The sequence below is a fragment of the Thermobia domestica genome, chromosome 7, assembly GCF_964235325.1.
Source record: "Thermobia domestica chromosome 7, izTheDome1.hap1.1, whole genome shotgun sequence".
Lineage (NCBI taxonomy): Eukaryota > Metazoa > Arthropoda > Insecta > Zygentoma > Lepismatidae > Thermobia > Thermobia domestica.
Genome location: NC_137460.1, coordinates 181,768,209 through 181,791,434, shown reverse-complemented (window position 1 = coordinate 181,791,434; position 23,226 = coordinate 181,768,209). Strand labels below are relative to the sequence as shown.

At 37.1% G+C, this 23,226-nt stretch overlaps 2 protein-coding genes across 4 annotated transcripts in view; one reads left to right on the top strand and one right to left on the bottom strand.

Moving 5' to 3' along the window:
- The window catches only part of wds (WD repeat-containing protein wds), a 66,447-nt gene extending 56,479 nt beyond the window's left edge, over positions 1 to 9,968 (bottom strand). The window contains exon 1 of one of the 3 annotated variants that reach the window (XM_081765646.1): positions 9,825 to 9,968. The gene's annotated coding sequence lies outside the window, so the exon portion shown is untranslated. Of the gene's footprint in view, positions 1 to 9,564; positions 9,679 to 9,720 lie in introns of those variants that run through there. The other 2 variants (XM_081765648.1, XM_081765649.1) reach the window with 2 other exon arrangements.
- Positions 9,969 to 10,316: 348 nt separating this feature from the next.
- Positions 10,317 to 23,226, top strand: part of LOC145689431 (bromodomain-containing protein 3-like) — a gene marked incomplete in the record, with an annotated part of 116,432 nt that continues 103,522 nt past the window's right edge. The window contains 2 exon segments of the mRNA XM_081763589.1: positions 10,317 to 10,456; positions 17,382 to 17,525.

Sequence of the window (23,226 nt, the reverse complement as noted above, 5' to 3'; positions counted from 1 at the left end):
CTTTTTTTCTTCCGGAAGTCGTCGAATTTAGTTCCAAGCAACAAAACGAGAGTAATACCCGGAGTTTGTACTTGCACTATACTCACTAATTCTTCTGCGGTTTTCATAATGTGTATCTGCTTTTGCTAAGGTTATGCCATGTTGCCACATTCTTTACAACCCCCAATACCGTCGCAGAGATTCATGCATGACAAATTTCACTGAAAAACCACTGCTTTATTAGACTTGTCTGAATCTCGAACATTTGAAAGCTTATTTTTAAAGTGGGATGCAACACCATCAGAAATTATTGACACGGTTTGGGAAATTGTACACGTGCAACTGCATTCTGCCGGAAAATGTCTAATGTAAAACAGCGAAACAACTTGTGAAACTTAAGAAATCAGCCCGGAAACATTTCAAATGTTAACCGAGGCGTCGTATGGAGATGGAACTTTGTCTCGTGTACGTATGTTTGAATGGCATAAGCGGTTTTCAGGTAGAAGGGACAGTGCACGCATGTCAAACTCAAAATTCAAGGCAATATTAATTGTTTTCTTCGACATTTATGGAATTGTAATGATTGAGCGGGTTTCCAGTGGTCAAACTGTTAATCAACACGGGTGCATTGAAGTAATAGAAAGACTTTGTGAAACTATTAGGGGAAAAAAGGCCACAGTTGGGGGGTGATGGATGGTCGTTACACCAAGACAATGCAGCCGCTCACAGGGCCCTATCTGTCAAGCAGTTTCTGCCAACAACATTACTGTGATGGGGCATCCTCCTTATTCACTTTGGCTTCATGCGACTTTTTTATTATTATTATTTCTCAAAGTTAAATCTTGCTTAAAGGGAACCCATTTCACCTCAGTTAAAGAGGTTCAGGCAAAAACGGAGTATCTTCTGAGGGGCCTTTCAAAAACCTCGTTCCAGAACTTTACCAGCAATGGCAGCACCGAATGCAGAAGTGTATGAATGCTAAAGGGGACTACTTGAAAGGTGATAATGTCACGGAGAACTGATTCTGTAAGTACGACGATTTATTGGACCAGTCTCTCTCTCTCTTTTTTTTTTTTTTTTGTGTGTGTGTGTGTGTGTGTGTGTCTGTGTGTCACACCTCGTGGACACTTATTTTCATGCATTCGAACCTTTTTCTATAACCTATATTTTCACTTTTATTCGAGAATTTTTAGAATCTTGTCTATGGCTATGAGTACATGAACCGAATTCTGTGTTTTGTCATCGCTTATTACAACAAAACTGTCAGTTGTTTCATAATAATATACCACTGCCAGAAAGATGGAAATTTGCTCACTTTCCGGTGATAACTCTGAATTTCACTTTGAAGAATAACAGTCCAGTTTTCAGCGAAGTCCACATGAAGTAAAATAGAATTTGTATCTTGAGATTTTATACGATGCTTTTCGGTAGCAATTAATTATCTTTGGATTTCTTGATGTAGTCATGAATTATATTTCTTACAGTTAAACAAGCAACGTACGATACGAAAACAGAAAGTGGTACAGTTTTTTTTTTTCGTTTAACGAGATCATAGTTTTCCCATGTGGCACACGTAACACTTTCATTTTCATCAGGATCAATAATTAAGGATTCCATACTTATTCCATCCACTCCAGGACACTCACCACATTCTTGAAGACAGCTGTCATTTTCTACGGATCATACTACTAAAGAAAATAGTCACTCATGACAGCTTCAGTACACACTGCACATTTGATTTGTTGCATCGCAGTAGCAGCTAACTTAAAATTTGCACAATATATATATATATATATATATATATATATATACTCTCTCTCTCTCTCTCTCACTTACTTCCCTCGCAGGTTGCGGACTGATCCACTCTGGTCGAATACTATAAAATTTCGAGTGACCCATTCTTATGCTGCGCTTGTTCTAGTAAAAGTGTGTAAATTTCTTTGATGGAATGCGTAAGAAAACGATTCGATTTTTTAAAAAAAGAAAAACATTTTGTCTATTTTCGATCAGTGTAATGACATCGCACTTATTGGGAATTTGTCCAAATTATCACTGAGGTAATAGTTCAGGCTTTTTATAGATTATCAGAATTTATTGGGTGGCCGTTTCAAGTAAACTTAAAATTTGTGTGTTTCGTAATCGTAATTTCTATCTCAGATTACTTCGGTTTAAGAAAACTGAGTAGTAGGGAGGAGGTTCATTTTAATACTTCACAGAGCATTTTTGATCAAAATAATAAATAAAAAAAGTCAGGAAAAACTTTTATTCTTCATTTAATGAATGTGAATCACAAACATTATCAAATGGTTGCACCTTTATTCTTTCCAGTGTTGCCAACTGTGACATCAAAGTCAACGATACTTCGGTAACTTCAAAAGGCTGTAGTTAATTCATGAAGCACTGGTCGGGAATTATATTTGGTGTGTTTATTATTCATGTAAAGTTGAACCATCTGACAATTTCTCGAACTTTTTGCGGCGAAACGGTTGCACATAAAAGCGATACAAAATTTTTTTCGGAAAGCGGGTAACTAGGTCTTACCAACCCTGAAATCAATTTTAAAAGTCGAACCGGAAGTGCTCGACAAAAATTCGCAAACTTCGACTTTTCAGATAAACTGACGTTCATTTGTTAATTTATGTACAAAAAGATACGCATGTGCAAACCAAACTATAATAAAACAGTTTATTTATATCTCTATGTACATACCACAACAAGAATTATAAGTCTATTTGTTTCCATAGCTGAATGGTGGGACTCCGAAGTTGACCATTTTTCATGTCTTCTACAATTCAAAACTTGTACTCCGCGTCTTTTGACGGCCCATTACTTGGCGGGAATTTTTATTCGACACACACACACAAAAAGTCTTTCATAAACATGTCTAGTTGCTATGAAAAAAGTTTCAACAATATCTGAGATGGTGATGGTACATGCTCTGCCTTAATTGAAATTAAAGGCACCATAAATACATTTTGGTCATTTCAGAAACACATTGTTGCTCATATTAGAAATGTTGTTCCGAAAGTGGCCCATATTTCGTATTTCAGTGATGGTTCAGCTTCACAGTATAAAAATCACAAAAACCTCACAAATTTGTGCTACCATCTGGAAGATCATGGCACAATGGCGGAGTGGTATTTCTTTGGTACAAGCTGTTAAAAACGGCATGTGATGGTATTGGTGCAACTGTGAAACGAATGGCTACTCACTACAGCCTTAAACACCCAAAAGATATGGTATTAACACCTGAAGATCTTTTCAAATATGCAGACAAGAATATCACTGGCATCAAAATGTTGTATGTTTCATTACCAGAAATATCTACTTCTTCCATTGCTTTGGAGAAAAGGTACACTAATACATAGCCAATTCGTGGCATCAGGCACTATCATAGTTTCACCCCCATACCGAATCCACTAACAATTCAAGTGCGCAGAGTTTCTGGTTCTCTTCATTCACACAATGTACACTCGGTAAAAGGAAACATGCGCAGCCACAAGTTACTGAGTTACAAGTAGAGCAGTACGTAGCTTGTGTTTATTGTGGAAAATGCAGGTTGGGAAAGATCATTGATGTTACCTTGATCACACTACTCCCCCCCCCCCCAAAAAAAAAAAAATCTATGACTATGAAGGAACATGCATCTGGTGAATTCATATGAAAAGAACCAGGTGTCTGCCTATAAAGAACAAATGCGTCATCGAAGGAGAGATTATTCCCTAGCGAAGTAGTGGAAACGAACACTAAGTACCGCATAAAATCACACATTTTAGAGCACGTTAATGCTTTGACAAATGTAGCTGTGAACTTGGAAACATAAAATACAGGTTTCCTACATCTTGTGCAAATACTCTCCAGTGGAGAAGAGTATGTAACACAGTAGCAGAGTTGGCAAAAACCAGGGTTTTTATTTAAAAAAAAAAAAAAAAAAAAACAAACAAAACAAAAAAAAAAAAAAAACAGTTTTCTTAAAATTTAAATCCGGTTTTTTTGGTTTAAATAATTTACTCTATGGATTTATATTAGATATGGACAGAAATTAGTTTGTTTCGCCTTGGTGTTAATATGCAACAACAAGGTTATGCTTGAAGGGGTCACATAAGCTTAAAGCGGAATCCAAACCGCTTCTCAACTTATATCCAAGAGAAATTGTCCATTTGGACACGAAACCGGGAATAAGTGGTTACAAATGCGATTGCCGACTCACTCACGAATGACTCCTGATAAAAATACTGATCTTTACATAGGCCTACTTGTTAATACAATTGTCAAGAGTCATTTCAAGTCAAAAAGATAAACAGTTACACAAGTAAGAACATTATACCAGAATTATATATAAAAATTGAGAAACTCCCGCCTTAGCCATTGGGAAAATCCTGTTATTACTTTAAATGTATTTGTATGTAAAATTTTAAGGTTAACGTATCATAATTACTACGCTAAAACTGAGGTATTAAATTACAAATTTGGTATGTAGATGTCATTCAATAAAATTAAAACAAAGTCAAATCCAAGTCGATGTTGGAAGCTACGTAGGCAGTTGATAAATTTTGCCAATTTCTATCAATATATTTAAGCAACCCTGGTTTCTTTATAAAACAACAGGCGTTCATTCAAGTAGAAATATATAATTTGGTTCCATTTCGTACGTTTAGGTTTAACATCCGTATGAAATACCAAGGTTATCACGGAGAAGACTTTCGCTTAAAAGGACACCTCAAATTGCTACTTGGTTTACACTTGAAAGATGGGTTGTGGTTCGACCGAGAATTGAGACCCCTTGATTAAAAGGTGAAAACTAGATAAACGTAATGCGGATAGTTTGATATGTGGGAACGTCACCAGCAAGTTCCCACGATTTAAAGCATTTTTCTTTTTTGAAAATAACAGGTGGTTTAATGGTTTAAACCAGCCAACCCTGCATAGTAGCCTTTAATATTCGCTCACTAGTTTGAACCCTAGCTTAGCCCTCATGATCAGGGTTTGAAAAAGCCCAACCCACCTGGCCCATATGGTTTTTTCAAACTTAATTTTTTTTTTTTCAAAATATTTCAAAGTTTTTGGGGTAAAAATATTAAAATGTGATTTATATTTTAAGATTGTCATTGTTACTACGTGCAACAACTTTCTACTCACTGCTGTTTACAAAAAATGACCGCCATTTGAAATTTTCCATTAGATCGCCGAGAAAATTAATACATCAAATTTATCATATCTCGTGCTTCCACCATCAAAATTTTAACTTAAAAGACTGAAAATTGCGCTTTGTAGCATGGATAGTCGCTATTTTGAAATTTTACGCTGGTATGCCGCGAAAATCGTATAGAAATTTAGTGTGTCTTGTGCTTGTACTATGAAAATTTTAACTTAAAAGACCGAAAATTGAACCCTGTTAGTGTGTGCGGTAGAGTCAGACAAACGAGTTGAGTTGATTTTGTGTTGAACATCCCCTTCAGCAGAGAAGCTATATGAGATGAGACCTACTGATTAACATGGAATCCGAACCACATGAGCTTCCGCCGGGAACCGAACCCGTGTCTCCCACACCGAAGACGCGTACGCTAACTGCTTAGCCATGAAGGAGCTCGGCAGACAAACGAACAAATGTAGATCAAGTCATCCAGAAGTCTGACTGACGTTCGACAAATATGAGTACAAAAAGGGGTCTATTAATTTAAAACAAAGATATAATTCATGTTGTATGAAATAAATAAATGTTTCAAATTGTCTTATATGAAATAAAGATCTTTCAGCGTAAAATAAATGGCTTTATTGTTGAAGTTCACTTTCGATACTCTGTGCGTTCAATTATGGAAGTCTCCCGAGCATTTGTTGTAAGACGTTTGTTTCCCGAAAATTAATTTAAAACAATTAACAAAGATAAAATTCATATTTTATAAAGTAATTGTTTCATAAAGTCTTAAATGAAATGAATTATCTTCAGTGCAAACTAAATAGTTTTATTGTTGAAGTATTCATTTCCAATGTTTCTGCGTTCAATTGGGGGAATTTCCCGAGCGCTTCTTTCGCGGCTTTTTTCTTTCTTCGGAACTGCAGCTTTCTTTACTGTACATCGAAACTTCCACTAGTACGGAAATTTGAATTCAACACTTGAAATGGTAAGCGTTACATAGTCTTCAGACCTCCGAGCTTCTTCAATTTGACAACAATCTTCACGCTTACTGCTGGTGTTGATTCTACAGAATGCTTATTTGAAGAGCGGCAATAAATGGCTGAAGTAAATTGTTGTTGTTGGAAAACCAAATTTTACTGAAGAATACTTGTCTTTTACATCAGAGGTAGGAAATAACACTAATAGTTTTACTAATGTATTTACATATTTACTATTAGTACGGACATCTATGGCCTTAAGCCGGGAAGGTTCTAGAACACAGGTCCCCCTATAGAGGTTAGTACCTAGGTTGGTCCCTTTGTGTACCAAAGTTTAATATTTAAATCACATAGCATTCCGAACGAGCGTGAGCGAGTGAAGGCGGGTTAGAGCCCCGCAGGGCACGTTGTTGTTTTGTCTTTATTACAGCTAAATGGGAAAGGAGACCTGTGTTCTAGAATCTTGCCACTTAAACCCGTCAAACGTATGAGGGATAACGTCCCTCGGTGTTGCGGAATCGACGAGCACACTATTCACGAAAAGTATTTTCTAAAGTACAAAACTGCATATTTTACTTCAAACAGACTATAATCATAATCCATACATTAATTTGTTCTATAACTATCTCAATCAGGGTTGGCAAAAACCATGGTTTTTATTAAAAAAAACCAAAAAAACAGGTTTTTTTGGTTTAAACCAGGTTTTTTTGGTTTAAACCAGGTTTTTTTTGGTTTAAACCAGGTTTTTATGGTTTAAATGATTTGCTCTATATATTCATATCATATATGGACAGAAATAAGTTTGTTTCGCCTTGATGTTATTATGCAACAACCGGGTTATGCTGGAAGGGGTCACATAAGCTTAAAGCGGAATAAAAACCGCTTCTCGAGTTACATCCGAGAGAAATTGTCCTCCATTTGAACTCGGAACCAGGACTAATTGGCCACAAATGCGATACGTCTGCCGACTCACTCACGAAGGAATCCTGATAAAAAAATACGTTGTACTGATCTTTACATGCTTCTTAATATAACTGTCAAGAGTCATTTCAGAAGGACAAAAAGATAAACAGTTGCACAAGTGAAACCATTACACAGAATTAATTACATATGAACAATTTCAAAGTACGACGGAGTACAGAAGAACTAATCTAGTTCAAGTTAGTTAACAACGACCTTTATTCGTCCAAATTAAAGAAATACACCGACTTAATCTGCATATCAATAAGAAAAGGGAATAAAGATACGAATTATTTGAGTCCACTTTGGCTCAGACTCATTTATACATAAATAGATAACAAAGATACTTATTTCACTAAATGCCTCTCGTGGGGTCTGTATGACCCCCCCCCCCCACACACACACAAAAAGTACGGCATTTTCGATGTATTTTATCAATAGTAAACATTGAAACGAAACAATATTTAGAATTTTTATTCGATTGCAATTACATAACAATAATAACAACTACAAAAAAATCACAAAATAAACATTTATAAACTTGTAAAAAAAAGTTGCTTTTGTAGTATAATCTTTTTGAGTAATGAATGGGGAATTTAGGTCTGAATATAATACGAATAATATACGGGAGTGAAACGTGATAGCCCACAAATGTGTGTTCATCAAGATTTTACAAAAACTTACACTTTTACGAACATTTTTTTGTTTTTTGGTTTAAACCAGTTGGGTTTTTTTTGAAAAAACCAGCTGGTTTAAACCTTGGTTTAAACCACCTTGGTTTAAACCAGCCAACCCTGATCTCAATCTAAGTGTTTTTTTTTTAATTCATTCAGTGCATTCAGAACTTTATAAAGGTCTTATGTTGAATGTTGTATAGGACTACCTTAACGTGAAAGCATCTAATTCGACCAAGTCTAAAATCTGATAAAAATCACTTTCAATGGGGTATGTTTAGTACAAGGGGTCCAGAAGCACGTAAAAACACAAAATTTACAGGAGAAATGAGTGATGTAAGTACTTAGACGGAACATAACGTAACCAAATCTAACCTAACCTAACATAAACTAACGTAAGCTAACCTGAACTAACCTAAACTAACGTAATATTAGTAGAAATAAGCGAAATTCTGTCATTTTTTGGAAAATTATGCGGAACTCCTACACTAATATAACATAATCTAAACTAACCTAACGTAACCTAAACTAGCCTAATCTAACTTAAACTAACCAACCCTACCCTAAACTAACAGAATGTGAACAGAAATTACCAAAATTGTAACATTTTTTAGAGAAAAGAGCTGGACCCCTTCTGCTAAACATAGGCCCTTTCAATGTACTAATTGTAATTGTACCAATATAATACTATAACAAAAAGCTCAAAAACGAAGGTGTTTTTTTTTTTTTTTTTTTTTTCAGGTGAGACCAACCCGAAAAAAAACCAACGGGGGCCTTTACAAACCATGATTATAATAGTTTCACATTTATAAAACATATAATTCTTCCTTCCTACACCGTGAAAAATCCCTGCGAAAGTTGAATTTAATATCCTATAAAACCGTCTTTCATATGCTTCCACTCATCTTAACGGAAAAATTACGGTTTTTATCACATATTATTCTTAATCGGCACCTGAGTTCGTTTGTCTTCTGATACCGAATCTTGAATTTTTTTCTGCAATTTTACGAAATGTGTTGTTCTTAACTTGGGATGTAGCGATTCTTACTTGTGATCAGCACGTTGTAAGGTCATATGGGTTCACTCGAGTAGACGGTTCTACCAAACAGAAAATTTATAGGTTAAATGGGCTACCATGTGAAAAATTTTTCGCCGGCATTGCTCTAGCAGAAAAGTGTATAAACTTTGACCCACTTCTGTCATTTTGAACTTACGTTAGAGCTTTGTATTTCTTTTAGCAGAGCATGCACTAAATAAGGAACTACATTCCTACTTGCAGACCAACTTCAGAAGGGCTCAGTATAAGTTCAGTGTGAACGTATGGCATAAAACAGAGACCAATTTGTGCTAGGTAGCCACTAAAAAGCACGAGTGCTATCTAACGGAGTCAGGGCAGGAGGACAGTAGGGGGACCGAAGTAAGAAGGGGCGCGTCCCTATGGAACAGGCACGTCAACGACGGGGGTATACGCATAAACGATAATAGTGAACGAGAACACTTACACACGCAACTTTTTCACTATCACTCAGAATTCATTTCAATAAGCTGTTCACTGGCTACTTAAATTCACACCCAATTTTTTTCACGAAGAATGTTTACATCGTATTTTACCTACAAATTTTCTATTTGGTAGAACCGCATGTTCGGGAAATGCCCCGAACCAATTACATGCTACTAACTGCTTGCTAAGCTCCAACACAAATTTGTGTAAAATATCCTACACTTACAGTATTGTGTCTTTTCGGTAGCTAAAAGTTATTTGTACCGAACGAGACAATCTCATACCGTTTGAATATATAATTACTTGAAGAAATAGGCGAGGAGACAATTAACTTACGAAGTTTAAGTTCTAAAGAATACCTCCTACGTTGTCTTTAAACTTAACTTGGACATATTAAACCACTGTGTTATAGAGTGTAACTTATTTGTGCTACACTGCTGTCACTCCTGCTTTAGCTGTAGTTATATAAAATACACTTTGCATAATACTTACATGTTAATACAATAGTCTGAATTGTACATGTCTCTTATTGATATTTATAGGAGTATATATGTATATAAAAACAAATATATTTATGTATTTCTGTTTAAACCCACCTTGCGAAAAACCGCTCATATCACTTTCCCATAATTCCATGTGGAAGCGGAATCACGTGATCGTAATGGGGTTGTGTCGAGCAAGAGGGACGCTGTGGTATTTCTTCAAAGAAAATAGTTAAAATACTGTAATAGCTCATCTCAAAAATCATTTGCTGCTATTCAAAATGTCACCATGTAGCAGGAAAAGAGAATATAGTTTTGGAAAACAATACGAACATTGCAAAATTTAAGGAAATATGTAAGTGATATTGTCATGTGACTGGTTCTAACCAATCACAAACAGGACATTTTCAAAGGAGGATTTTTCGCTACTCTGGCAACTCGTTGTGCATATAGCTGCGTAGCCATTGTAAATGTAAGTGGTTCAGGTGTTTTTGTGGAATCTGAAATAATCATGAAAATCAAGAAACATCATAGACCAGAATTGCGCCAGGATGTGAAATAATGAAACGGAATAACCGAGCAGAAGTGTATTACTAGCTTTTGATAATTGAATGTGAGAATTTTCTCTATGTGTTGTTGTATATTCCCAGTTCCAGGGAAGGTAGCCATAACGTCCGGGGAAAGCGAACCAGAAGCATATAGTGAGAGGCTTTGAAATGTGCAGAAATATTCTCTGGACGGCGTAGGTAAGTGCTGGTTCATTTCCTTGAATATTGGTAATACATAGGGTGTGTTATCTTCCATGGAAAGTACCATTCAAGTTCATTACTTGTTCTCGATGTGAATAGGCTAATTAAATTGTTTTATTTCTTACCCGCCATGTTGAGAAGCTCGCGCACAAAAATATAAACGTAAATTACTTAATTAGATACGTTGAAAATTCAGAGTTGCGGGTGAAATGTAGTTACGGAACCTCTTTAAGATATATGTCCCTTCGAGATGAAGTAGTAGTACGTCATTTAAATGGTACTTCTAGAGAAAGTATGCTCATGCAAGGCTAATTGAACTAGATATGCGGATATTCGTTGATGTCAGTTGAAGAAATCACTTGCAGTGGAGAGGAAATTGCGTGAGCGTAGATGGTAATTTAGGTGTTTGGTGCTGGCCAAGTCTAGGTACACCGCATTTGGCAAACTTTACAGGTAAAATCCAATACTCTACATGAGAGACCTGTTTATTAGGAACATTTCTGGAAGTTGCAGATTTAAACAGTATATTATAAATCTCTGTTTATGTTTACAGGTGTAGGATTACAAGTGTAAAATCATGAGTATTACACCACGGTAAATATATGTAAGTACATATAAATGAAGACTATTCTGGATACTACAGAAGTATTGTATTTTGTATTGACAAGTATAGTTTCTAATCTAAACCATGACAAAATAGGCCTACTATATGAACTCTGGTCACTGCGAAAGCCCACATATTTTCACAGGCCTCTCTTAGGCGTATAACCACCGTCGCTAATATGCCTGTATCCTTCGTAATGCTCGCTGCCGCGTTGGCGTACCAACATGGTCCTGCCCTGACTCAGTCTTCTTTGTATCTACCTAGCACTGGTTTTGTTTTGGGTACCGGTATTGTGTTTTAATGGTACATAGGCCTATGTGGACGCCGCATATAATTATAGGATTAAACGTGCAGGTTTATTTTTGACAGACCACTCGAAATAATTGTTGAAAAATTGTAATCTCAATTTTCACTAATTTCCTTATTGACGCACGCTTGAGACTTGAATATATCTCATGGCATAGGAAAAATCTAAGGGGGCCATCCGAGGTAATTGCTGAAGGATTCTTTTACGATTTGTTTATAAATAGGGTTTTCGGGAGTATTGCATATCCGTTAAAGGGCGGGAAAAAAACCAGCCTGTGGTAAGTGGCCACTAGAATGTACGAATACTATATAACTGGGTGAGGGCAGGTCAAAGTTGCTTCAGTCTCAGTGTGCGCGGAGGGTTCGAATGAAGAAGGTGAGTCAACGACAGTAACTAACCGAACTAGTGAGAAATGGATTTTGCCAATAAGAGTCTCAAAGCACTTTTAAGGGGTTCGTAGTAGTAGCGCTTCGCCTGTAAATATAAACTAGAGCTTCTGTGACGCTGATGGAAGGTAATATGTAATAGTTATCTTTCATGTGCACTCATTGTACCTTCCGTAAATCACTTGTAAATGTAAGGTGTATTACTTCGTATTTAGTTCTGTCGCGTGCAGAGATTTGTATTTCATAAATGTGTTTTCATGCCAAGTGTTGCAACTTGTAAATCTTCCAAAATATGGTGTGCCAGAAGTAAACCAGCACCGATGTACTTCCTGTGTCTTTATTGAACTTCTGAGCGCGTTAATGACCGCAGACGGCAGCCCCGGAATGCAGAATTTACAAGAAATGGACAGATGGAGACGAAAAGTTAAACTGGAGTATGAGTTTGTGTATTGGTGCGATATTAGCGAAACTGGGAATAGAGCGCAATATAGCACTGTTTCAAACCAACCATTATATTAATAAACTTACAACCTATATCCTGCAGTGATGATTGGAAAACAGAACTGTAAAGCCGAAACTAACCAAATGGGAGTTGGATCTGAATCAATTGTGGTGAGTCTTGTCAGAATTTTTTGAGACTCCTCTTTATGGGGTCATGCACTTTAAAGCTGTGGAAGAATTAAGACGTTTGATTTCTCATCTTGTACAAGTAATGAAAATGTGCCAAGATTTTACCTCTTTCATGTACAGTAAGATAGAGATACGAAACGGAAAGTGGTTTGTTTACCTCGTAACACTCCATAAGCCCATAACCTATAGTGCTACATGAAGGCAGGGTGTAAAGTGAGGGAAGGCTCTGGATTACTGGTGCCCCATGTAGATTAGTAGCTGGGTAGGTTTCTTTCCGTACTAAAGTTTATACATTTAACTTACAGTATTGCCGAGCGAGCGTCAGCGAGTGAAGGCGGGTTGGAGCCCCGCAGGGCACGTTGTTTTCTGTCTTTATTACTGCTCAGTGGAAGGGGGACCAGTAATCTAGAACCTTGCCGTACAGTGATTCAGAAGTGTGCGTTAAAGCTGTACCATACGCAATGGACATGTTTTTGTACCATATAAGATGTTTTCCCATTATCCTCGGGTATGCGTATACACATCATTGCTGCCGCTCGGGCCGCCTAGCTGCACTAATATCTTAACTTTTAGATGGCGTTCGTGCAGAGTTCCTAGCACAAGTTGGTTTATGTTTATTCGTGTTTTGTACTTTGCATTTTTGTATGCTACCTATATTCAGCCCTCTTGAAGTTAAACTGTATTTATTAATGTAACTCTTCCCTTGAGAAACCCTTCCTAAGTCTTGGCGTTATTGTTCAGGAGAGAATTATTTTTCATATCAGTTTTGGAATTTGTCCCAGGTCATGTATTTTTATAGGGGGGCCCGTCCAGATTCCCCCTCTGAAAGTTCATTTATATAACTAGTAGGGTTTTGTTTTCGTGCTAGTTGAAAACTGGAAAAGGTATGGATTCGTTTCATCGTTATTTCTAAATAGTGCTGAGTTTGCAAAAGTGCAGTGATATAATAGATAAATGTAATTCTAGTGGAAAACATAAAATGCATCAAAATAGTAAGTATTTGTGGTTGACAGTTAAAAGTTAAGATGGATACGAATTTGGAAAAATCCTAGACAAGATGCATAACAAATGAATAGGGGTAGGGTTTTGACGTTCCAGCTTCGCATCGATAAGTAGGGACGGTTTAAAAGGTTATAGTAGAGTAGGATAGGGTAGAGTAAGATACGGATATTAACGGTTTAGCTTAAGGTTAGGAAAGTTTTGGTCCATTTTCATTAAATTTATAATGTACTTTCTCGTTTCTGAGTAATTGTATGAGTTGGAGCGGGCGTTGTAAATTTAACTGATAAATATAGTACGGCCGCTACGTCTCTGGCTCTGACAGTTCTGCACGTGGACAAAACAATGTTGCCAATTTTCCCTTTATACATTATTTTCTTTGCCTTCGGTTCTGAAGAACTATACTCGCCGCGACCTTATCCTGATAGCCGAGATACGCAGCTTCAATTCAGGCGACTCCGCGCACATTATATAGTTCTTCACGTTACACACGTAAAACATTACTTAGGAGATCAATTCAAAGAGCTAATTGAGTTCAAGTATATAAAAATGTCAATACAGAAACAATATTTAAAATAAAAGGTACTAGATTTATTAGTAACGGGTTATGAAAATGACGTCACGACTCAGAATCGGAAAGAGAAAAGGAAAGAAAGGAGTGAAAAGCCGGCAGCTAAGATGCGAGTCTCTTGCAAGTGTTGCAAGATTATAAACTTGAAAAATCTTATAACAAAAGCAGAGGACCAGTAAAATTAGTTAATTGATCAATGTTAGAAACCGTCCACAATGGATAGGAAATGGCTTAATATTTTTATATGATATATAAATTAAATAGAATAGTTCCCCTTAAGAAACTGCTTTGTCTGCTGATAAATGAAACAAAAAAAAACAAAAAAAGAACGGGACTCACATGTAACTTCTGCAATATTTGTGCAGAGAGTAACACTGCTCTGCCAAATATCGTCTTCACGCGTGTATTAGTGTGGGTACGTGGGTGTAGTGAAACTGAAACCATGGAGAGTGTTAAGCGCGAAATTGAAATCACGAATGAATCCGAATTATCTTCTCAGTATTATCGCAAACACGAGGAAGGGAAACCTCTTTAAAGTCAAGCAAAGTAAATTGTCATCAATGTGTCTGCTCGACTAAGAGAAAAATATGCAGACAAAACTATTAAAGAAATTGTTGATATGATTGTTGCCGGTTCGCTACTGGTTTACTCTGCCAATGTAGAGTTGCTGTTCTTTCAGAAAAAAAAAAATCGTATTTTTAATTTATTGTGTGGGAGGGTGGCTGCTCGTATGTTTCTGTTTATGATTGACCTTTTCCAGGTAGATATATGAGAATAACCTCATTTCTTATCCTTTCTTACCTTAATCAATTGAAATGAATAAGCAAAATAGTTTTCATGCTCTCAGGTTTTAATTGAGAGGATTGCAAATACATGTACGAATTTCCAATACATTTATTACTATTGTCGTATCTTCATGAATTATTAAAACAAATAGACCAAGAAACATATTTTTCGTAAGCGGCAGGAAAAGGATGAGAAATCACCGCTCCGTGCATATCAGCTGAAACCCAGCGCCAGTTGAAACCCTGGCGATTGAGAGCCACACGAAAAAACACACACACACATATATATATAGGCTTCCCTGTGAAACGGTTCGCGCGCCGACATGTACTAATGCGCTTGTGATGCGGCTCTCAAGTTAACATTGCGTTTAGTATAGTCATTGTCACCAATTAAAAACAGTACTTCTTAACAGCACACCCAAACACACAAAAAGAAAAGAAAAAAGGTGCAATAACCAAACACGATCTCGATGCAGTTTTCACTCAACTATGCACAAACAAAAGGAAGAATACGAAACGGCAACAATGTCTGGTTTCCATGCCTGCGCGGTGAAAGCTCGGTCACTCATTGAGCCTAATAGGGGTGTGTCAATGTGGTATCAACCCTCGCTTTCTTTTCCGCATAGCTGTCAGAGCCAGAGATACAGCGGCCGTACTATAGTAATGCAGTGTTGACAACTGCTTCCTGTGGGTCTAATCTGGAGCCATCATCTGCGGTAGTATAGCCGTATTTATAATTTTCCTACAGTTATTTTGAGTGATTTGCCTAAACTTGACCCACACGCAGTTGTTTCTATAGCAAGATCTATTTAGCTTCAGATCATGAGATCGTGATTGGCTCATTCGTAGAGCGCTCCCGGGTGTTCTGTGCCCTCACGCGAAGTGGGCTTGGACATTTTCTGTTAGAGCTTGAGGACACAATAATGATAAGTTAGATTACGTCTTTACTTTATTGCACTGCTTGCTTGTGGCAGGGCTTGCTGGAACTTAGACGGTCTGCATAAATTTTTCAGAAGTTTCCGCGTCCTCGCACTTCATTTTACCAATGTACCAAATCTCTATCACAGGCTCCTTTACCTTCGCTTTATAGAGCAGGGACGTTAAGCAAAAAAAGAAAGTTAACACGTAGATATCTTAATGTATTTCTCGCTTTCCTCTATTGAAATGTAATGCCACTTCATTTGATGCACCAGTTGCCCTGAGAACTTGATTGTATGAATTCGATCGATTTTTTTTTTCCCTTTTAAATCCAGAGTTTAACTCAAATTAATTTTGCTCATAACCAGTGCGAAATCTGATATCTGTGACTGTTTTTTAAAGCTAATTGACTGCATGTTCGAAGTTCTCATCCTGTTTCAATTAATGGTTGGGCATTTGTAAATTTAAACAGTGTTTCTTAGGGCACGGTTAGTGGACCAAGAATTCTTACAATTTACTGATTTAATCGTTTTATTTTCATCGTTTCTTTGCTCTTCACTACCATTTATGAAATATGAACTTCATTTAGTACGAAATGTGCTGTACTCTTACTGCCTTAGGAAGTATTTCTTAAGGGAGTTGTATTAAGAGGTGGAGATCGACTTAAGAGGGCTGAGTGTACCTACAAGTGTGCACGAATGTCACAAAAAATCTCATTGTATAAAACGCGGATTAACGTTAAAACATAAACCAGTTTGTGCTAAGTGGCCATCATTAGCGCGAATGTCATCTGAGTGCAGGAGTGTGACACGGAAGTCTGAGCGGCTGTGAAGAGGTGAGTCTGTAGTGAGCAGGCGTGTCACCGACGGTGTGTATATGCATAACCGAAAATAGTGGGAAAGCATTTATGTCTCAACAAAGATATTTGTGCCTTGGATGTGGCACAGCTTGGCGGGATTTCTCTGATCTCTTTGCAGTGTCTTCAAATAGTTCCTTTCTTATGTAGTATTACGTGGTGGAGAGCACACTTTTCGTTTCGTATCTATACCTTACTATACGTGCAAGAGGTAATAACATAATATGTTTTCATTACTTGCAAAATCCTATTGTCAAAACAAATAACCTATTTCTTTCGTGAGTTTGCAAATTCATACCCCACTCCCCCCCCCCCCCGAAAAAAAAAGAAAATTGGGTAGCACCCAAAATTTTGCCCTGTACTACCACATTTGATTCAGATGCAACTCCCCTTTCATTAGTTTCCCCATGCGTTTTTGTCTTCCCACGATTACTGCAGCATACACCTTCTAGATCAGATCTTAAGACATTGGATTTGAAATAAATAACTACCGTATGTGTTTCCATAATATCGCGTCAGTACGCGAATCCATTTCATGTAGTCAGAATTTAACTTAATTTCTCTCCCTGATTATTCACTGATGATCTTTATTGCCTTCTTCGTTACTTCTCCGCTGACATTTCGTCTGGTTCTGTTCATTTCTCCATATATTTGTATTTCGGAGCGGCTATCTGCGGCAGTTAATCCCACTTCATGTTGTATCGAAGATTTGAAGACAGGTCTGAATCCAGTTAACATTAAATATTGGGTCATTCCAGTCAGTTCATTCCGGCCGTTTAATCCACCATGTCAGATTTTCGTGAACCTTTTGTTAGTAGTACAAGTAACATAACCTGTGTGAAGCTTTTTCTCCTTTGACCAAATAGGTTTGGAGTTGGAGGCGATCAAACTTTGATGAAAACATGTACACAGCTTCCAAGATTCTACTTGGAGACGACTCTGTAAACTGAAAATTTTATAGCTCAAGATCTAACACAACGGCGTGAAGATTTTCTGAGAGAAGCACCAAGGTTTGTAAATTTCAGAAAAGAAAAATATAAAACGGATGTAACTTATATTTGGAACATTCCATGTGAAATCAACAAGTCATCAGACTTGACAATCTCAGATTTTTCTAAAAATTGATGCACAGCTTTATTACAGTAGAAGATGAAACTAAATCCAAAATATTACCTCTCCTCCTGAAAGTGTACGCATACAGGGTGTTCAACCTTTTCCCGATACAGTTGTCAAAATGGTTTATATGTGAACTAGACATGGAAAAAACACATTACAAAGCTTAAAGAGTGCTCTACAAGTTTGTTGAAAAAGTCTGTACAATAAAGAATATTACTTCAAAAATTGAAAGTAAAATTTGAATTTTCAATTTCGCACAGAAATGTCCCTGTTAAAAATTGTCCAGAATGTAGTCCCGTATGTGTACTAAAACACCGCAGTTGTGTTTTGGGCACTGAATGGGATCCGGTTCAAAATTAAACCAAACATTGCAAGATATTGACCATGTGAATATCTGGGTTCAGGTCGATAACAGTTTGCCTGTTGTTATTTACTTCTAGCATCAAAGGAATTTATATTGGAAGCTCTAATCAACTTAATTTGTTTCTGGATGTATTCATTTGAATTTACACAATCGTCTGTCTACCTTTCGAGTTACTTAGGCAGGTGTTGAGTTTTACGGTAATTTGCTTACCGACTATTTGAGACATCTTACACTTATTTTCAATGTTTACAACCTTTATTATAGCTTTTGTGAAGCTATATCTGAATCGTAGTGATTGATCCTATATATGTACTTGCAGTTGCTGATGTTACGTCAACAGTTGAAAGAGCTGCTGTGGATGGTACTGTTAATATATCAGGACGCCCAGGGTGGTAGAATGATGGCAAAGGTCCTTGGGAATGAAGAAAACTAACGTTAGCAGTTTCATTTGGTTTGTCTCTAGATATTACACAGGCCAATCACCACAAACGGTTGTATTTACAAGTCACAAAACCACGAATGTTCTGAAAGGGAATGCTTTCGCTACCTTGAGAAATACACATGACCGTACTTTCATCAGAAATGAGAGATGTTTTACCATTATTTCACTTTCAGTTACTGGAAGAATGGTATGTAACTTCCGAATGATGATGGTATGATCTTAGCTTGAGAGGACCTTTCATGTAAAAGTTTCTCTTCCCTGTTATTATCCTCATTTGTACAAAAATGAAAGGCAGCGGATGGCGTATTTTCCACAGGTCTGTGCAAACTGGCTCTGGCAGCTCCGCTTTTCAAGCAATCTGAGAGACCATCACTAACACCTGTACTGGGTGGCTCAGTGGTAGAGCGTTCACCTCTGGTGCTTGGGGTCCCGGGTTCGATCCCAGCCCCTGCCAAGTGAACTTTGTGGTGGACAAACACCGTGTGCGTGGGTTTTCTCGGGGTTCTCCCGTTTCCTCCCACTTTCTTCATTCCACCATTTCATTCATTTCTCATAATCACCGTCTCCTTTAGCCTAACCGGCATAACCGTGGGACGTAAAAATCAAAGATTCCATTTACTAACACCTTTACTATGGTAACTGGCACAAATATGCTACTCAGCATCAACATTAAAGTCTGCCTTGTAGTAACACACATTGATGAAGTGTTTCGTGTTTTTATATTGGGCGGCGGCCCCATCAGAGAAATAGAGAATTTTATTCACAATTGGAAATTTTTGTAACAAGATACGTATTGGCTGTTATTTGAAATAAATGTACTGCAACAGTGTTATGCCGAAGACATTCCGAAATCACAATGAAACTGACATCACTGATCTTCTGTACTATGCCACAAAAGGATGGATGGTGGCTTGAGAGTTTGATCAGTGATAACCTTGTTAGCAGTCGTGAATCACAAATGAATAGTTCTTCGCAAAATCTCAAATGACCAAAAATTCATCCACACTAATTGTCTCTTTAAGATGGTTCTGGAAACTTGTTTGTTGCTTCACAGTTAAAGCATGCCTCGTCAGCTTGCATAATTTTTCACAAAAATCAACATACAGATCAGCACTCTTTGTGACTTCCTAAATTGGAACGGTTAACGGCCACCCACGCTTTGTACGTTATTTCATCGATCGATTGTCATCCAGTATGTGATGGAGCTGTTTTTGTAAAGCAGTTATGCCTGGACACTTAGGACACCCACCTAGATGACACTGTTTTTTTGGCACTTTGCATATGATTTTCTGTAACAAGTCCTGGTACGATTTCAACTGGAGTTCACTTTTTATTGTTATTATTATTATTATTAAGGTGCGAAAATTATGCACCTGTGATCATGAGCTTTACACAAACTCTTTGTGCATTCTGTGCTTATGCATTCAGAAACACGTCTCGATCGACTGACTGACTGACTGACGGACTGCTCTTAGTATGCAATCTAACTCGTCCTCATCCTCCTCTCCTTGTGTGATGTAATATACTTTTTCCATTCAGACCAAATAAAACAGGAGTCATGTTTACAAGCTTTGTAGTTCTAAAACCATCTTTCATTCGTTTATTCTGAAATACCTTTGTAGAGTCGGATTAAGGTCACAAGATGTTCTCATAGCTTCATGATTGCAGTTATTTGCATTCTTTCCCTTCTTTGAAGACCATATCACATGAAGCTAGGATAATCCTTCTTGTAAAATCTGTGGAAATTGTCAATCACAAAGTACGTTTTGTGCTTCCCAAAGTCTAAAATTCGGGCGCAGGGCTCTAAAAACTACTGGCAGAAGTGAGTGTTATGCAATGGTTGATCTTCTTATGTTTCGTAGTAATTATAGGCAAACGTCCCAGCGGCGTCATTTGGGCAGTACAGGAGTGTGTAATTTCACCCTCTCTTTAGTTTGATAATCATATGTTGTGCGATTAAATGTGTAGTAAAACACTGATATAGAAAGTGGGACTCTCATGTCGGCGGAGAATCCTACCCCCGAAACAGTTTAAAATGACTGCTTTTCAGCATAAACATATAGTTACGATAGCACATTGCTAAAAAGCTTAAATTTGGTTTCAAGACTGGAAGGTTTTGATTCCAAACTGTGTGCGTTCATAGTGAACGACATAAAGGGAGAGATTTAAATATGGAGAGGAGAGGGATGATTTGCATATGCAAGTTTAGAATTGGAAGGTCCAGTTAACAATTTTGGTTCTTCCAATTTTGAGGAAAATGTTTACTTTGAAAATAGCTATCGTTTCTAATTTCGTCTACTTGGTAGCGAAGACTAGATTTTGTGTACTACCTGTTCACGCACGTCCCTGAGAACCTGTTCACAAAGGTATTCAACATCTCCATGTAAATTATTTACATAGTACTTAGCTTCAGGCTGACTTCGGGCTACGAACATGCTTAGCGAAACTGCTCTGAAAGGGGTGCCGAACGGTCTGTCAGGGTTTTGTTTCTTCGTTACTTCCGTGTCCTACCTGCATTGATTGTCCTAGTGTTGCTACTTAAGTCATTTCTTGCTTCCTCCTCTACGCTGGTCCTCTATTGTCACTATACACATTTTTCGCCTCTAGTTCAACTCACAATCCCGTCTAGTATTTGACTGACTTCAATTTCCATGCTAACTTTGGACTTTCTTTACCCTCGGCACGGTCCTAGGCAAAAGAATACTATATCACTGTGTTACTAATTTTACCCTAGTCCCTTTTTCAGTAGATTCCGTAGAAGTTCCAGGGACTTCATTTTGATGCTCGTACCATATTGCATATACTGTGCTAGAATCAGCTTAATATAAATTCAGCATGCAAACTCACTTGCTTGAACACACTGGAATAAATGGACACCCTGAATAAAACTTAGGTTTCTACAGCAGAAGTATCACATAATGGACTAATATATGGCTCAACGTGTAATGTTGCAAACTACCTCATACATTAAAACTGTGTAGTAAAAGATGTTAGTTACTGAATGAACATTTCTTCTTTAATGTAGTCATTATCCTCCCAACTTATAGATTAACTTTGTGTGTAAAATATACATAATTCTGAAAAAAAAATCGATGATCTGGATACAAAACTCCAAGACAAAATGTCACCCTTCAACATACATTATTGCAGAATTAGTCATGAGATATCATTGGACACAGGGATGTTGTAAAATAGAGGGTATGCCCATCCTAGAAAATTATGAAGCCATGTATCACAGTTTCGCCACGCCCAGTCCATCATCTTTGAAGCGACATAGTTAAAAATATAAGTTTCTTGAAAATTACGTAAACATTCGGAAATGAGCCCGATAGTGAAACCAGTTGAGGTTAGTGTCCCCGAGTTCCCATAGAGGGTAGTGCTTTCAAGCCGGAACGAAGTTATCCGAGCGCTAGCGCAAATGATAAAAGCTTCCTGATGGTAGTGAGTCCAAGCCGGCTAGTGAATGTAAGTCTCACTAAAAGATGTGAGCGCGAGCCTCACTATTGGTAGTAAGCTCAAGCCTAGTTGAAGGAAATAATCCAAACACGAGTGCGCTCAGGTCCTAATGGGATGGGGAAACTGAAAACTTAAATAGGGATTTTTTTCATTGCAGTTTCGGATTCTACTGGAAAAATAAGTAGATCTTACTCGGAAAAAGAATAAAGAAGTTCATGTTAATTGAAAACTAGGCTCACTCAATTTTTTTCAATTAGGAGCCCCCCTGAGTACATCCCTAAATAAATTGATAAACAGTACCTATTTTGTGTGTTTGTGTGTGTTAAAACTCTCTCGACTCGTGGTGTTTCTGCATTCGTCGTGAATTGAGAATTCAAGTGTGGCAGTGCAATTGCTTACAACGTGCTGTGGGAGTCGTAGGAGGCTGCCGGGAATTTTATCCAATATTCTCCGTTGTCCACATCTACGGTACTTTCGAGGCTATCCGGTATTTTTTATATTGTATACTTCTTTGAGCAAGATGTTAATCTAAGATGTTTGTTTATGAATCACTTCACACATTTATTTTTGTTAATACGTCAGAAGTATACTTTGTTTCATTTTGGGTAGTACTGACACTACATTTAATTGAATATTTTTTTATTTTTAAGGAAGCAGACTACTAAATATTTTTCGAAAGCTAACAATTTTTCTTTTGCCAGTTTTTCGTAAGTGGAAAGGGATAATGAAATGAAACTTGCCACAATAATGGATAATGTTATTCTACACTTGAAAATATAAATCGGAAGAATTTTCAGTGTTGCCATCCGTAGAAATTACAGTGTGACAAGAATTTGAATTATTTTATAATAACTATAATTATTTTATATTTACTTTATAATTTACATAAGTTATTACAAAATAAATATTATTTAAGAAGTAGTTAACAAGGAACCAAGACAACATAATAAGTCATCAATTACCGTTGAGTTAGTTTTTCTCGTCGCTGCCTTAACCTAGATTTTTGGATAATTCAAATTCTGGCCACACTAATTTCTATGGATGGCAACACTAAAAATTCTTCGGATTCATATTTTCGAGTGTAGAATAACATTATCTATTATTGTGACAAGTTTCATTTTATTATCTCTTTTCCCTTACGAAAAACAGGCATAAGAAAAATTGTTAGCTTTTGAAAAATATTTAGTAGTCTGTCCTCTTAATGTTTTAGTTGCTTGATTTGTTTTGAACTGCGCTCGTTTTTATTTTACATTAGTTTTAACTAGCTGCATTATTTTATGTTGTATTTCGTATTGCTGTTCGTGTTCTGATGTCACTATACGTATGTATTATT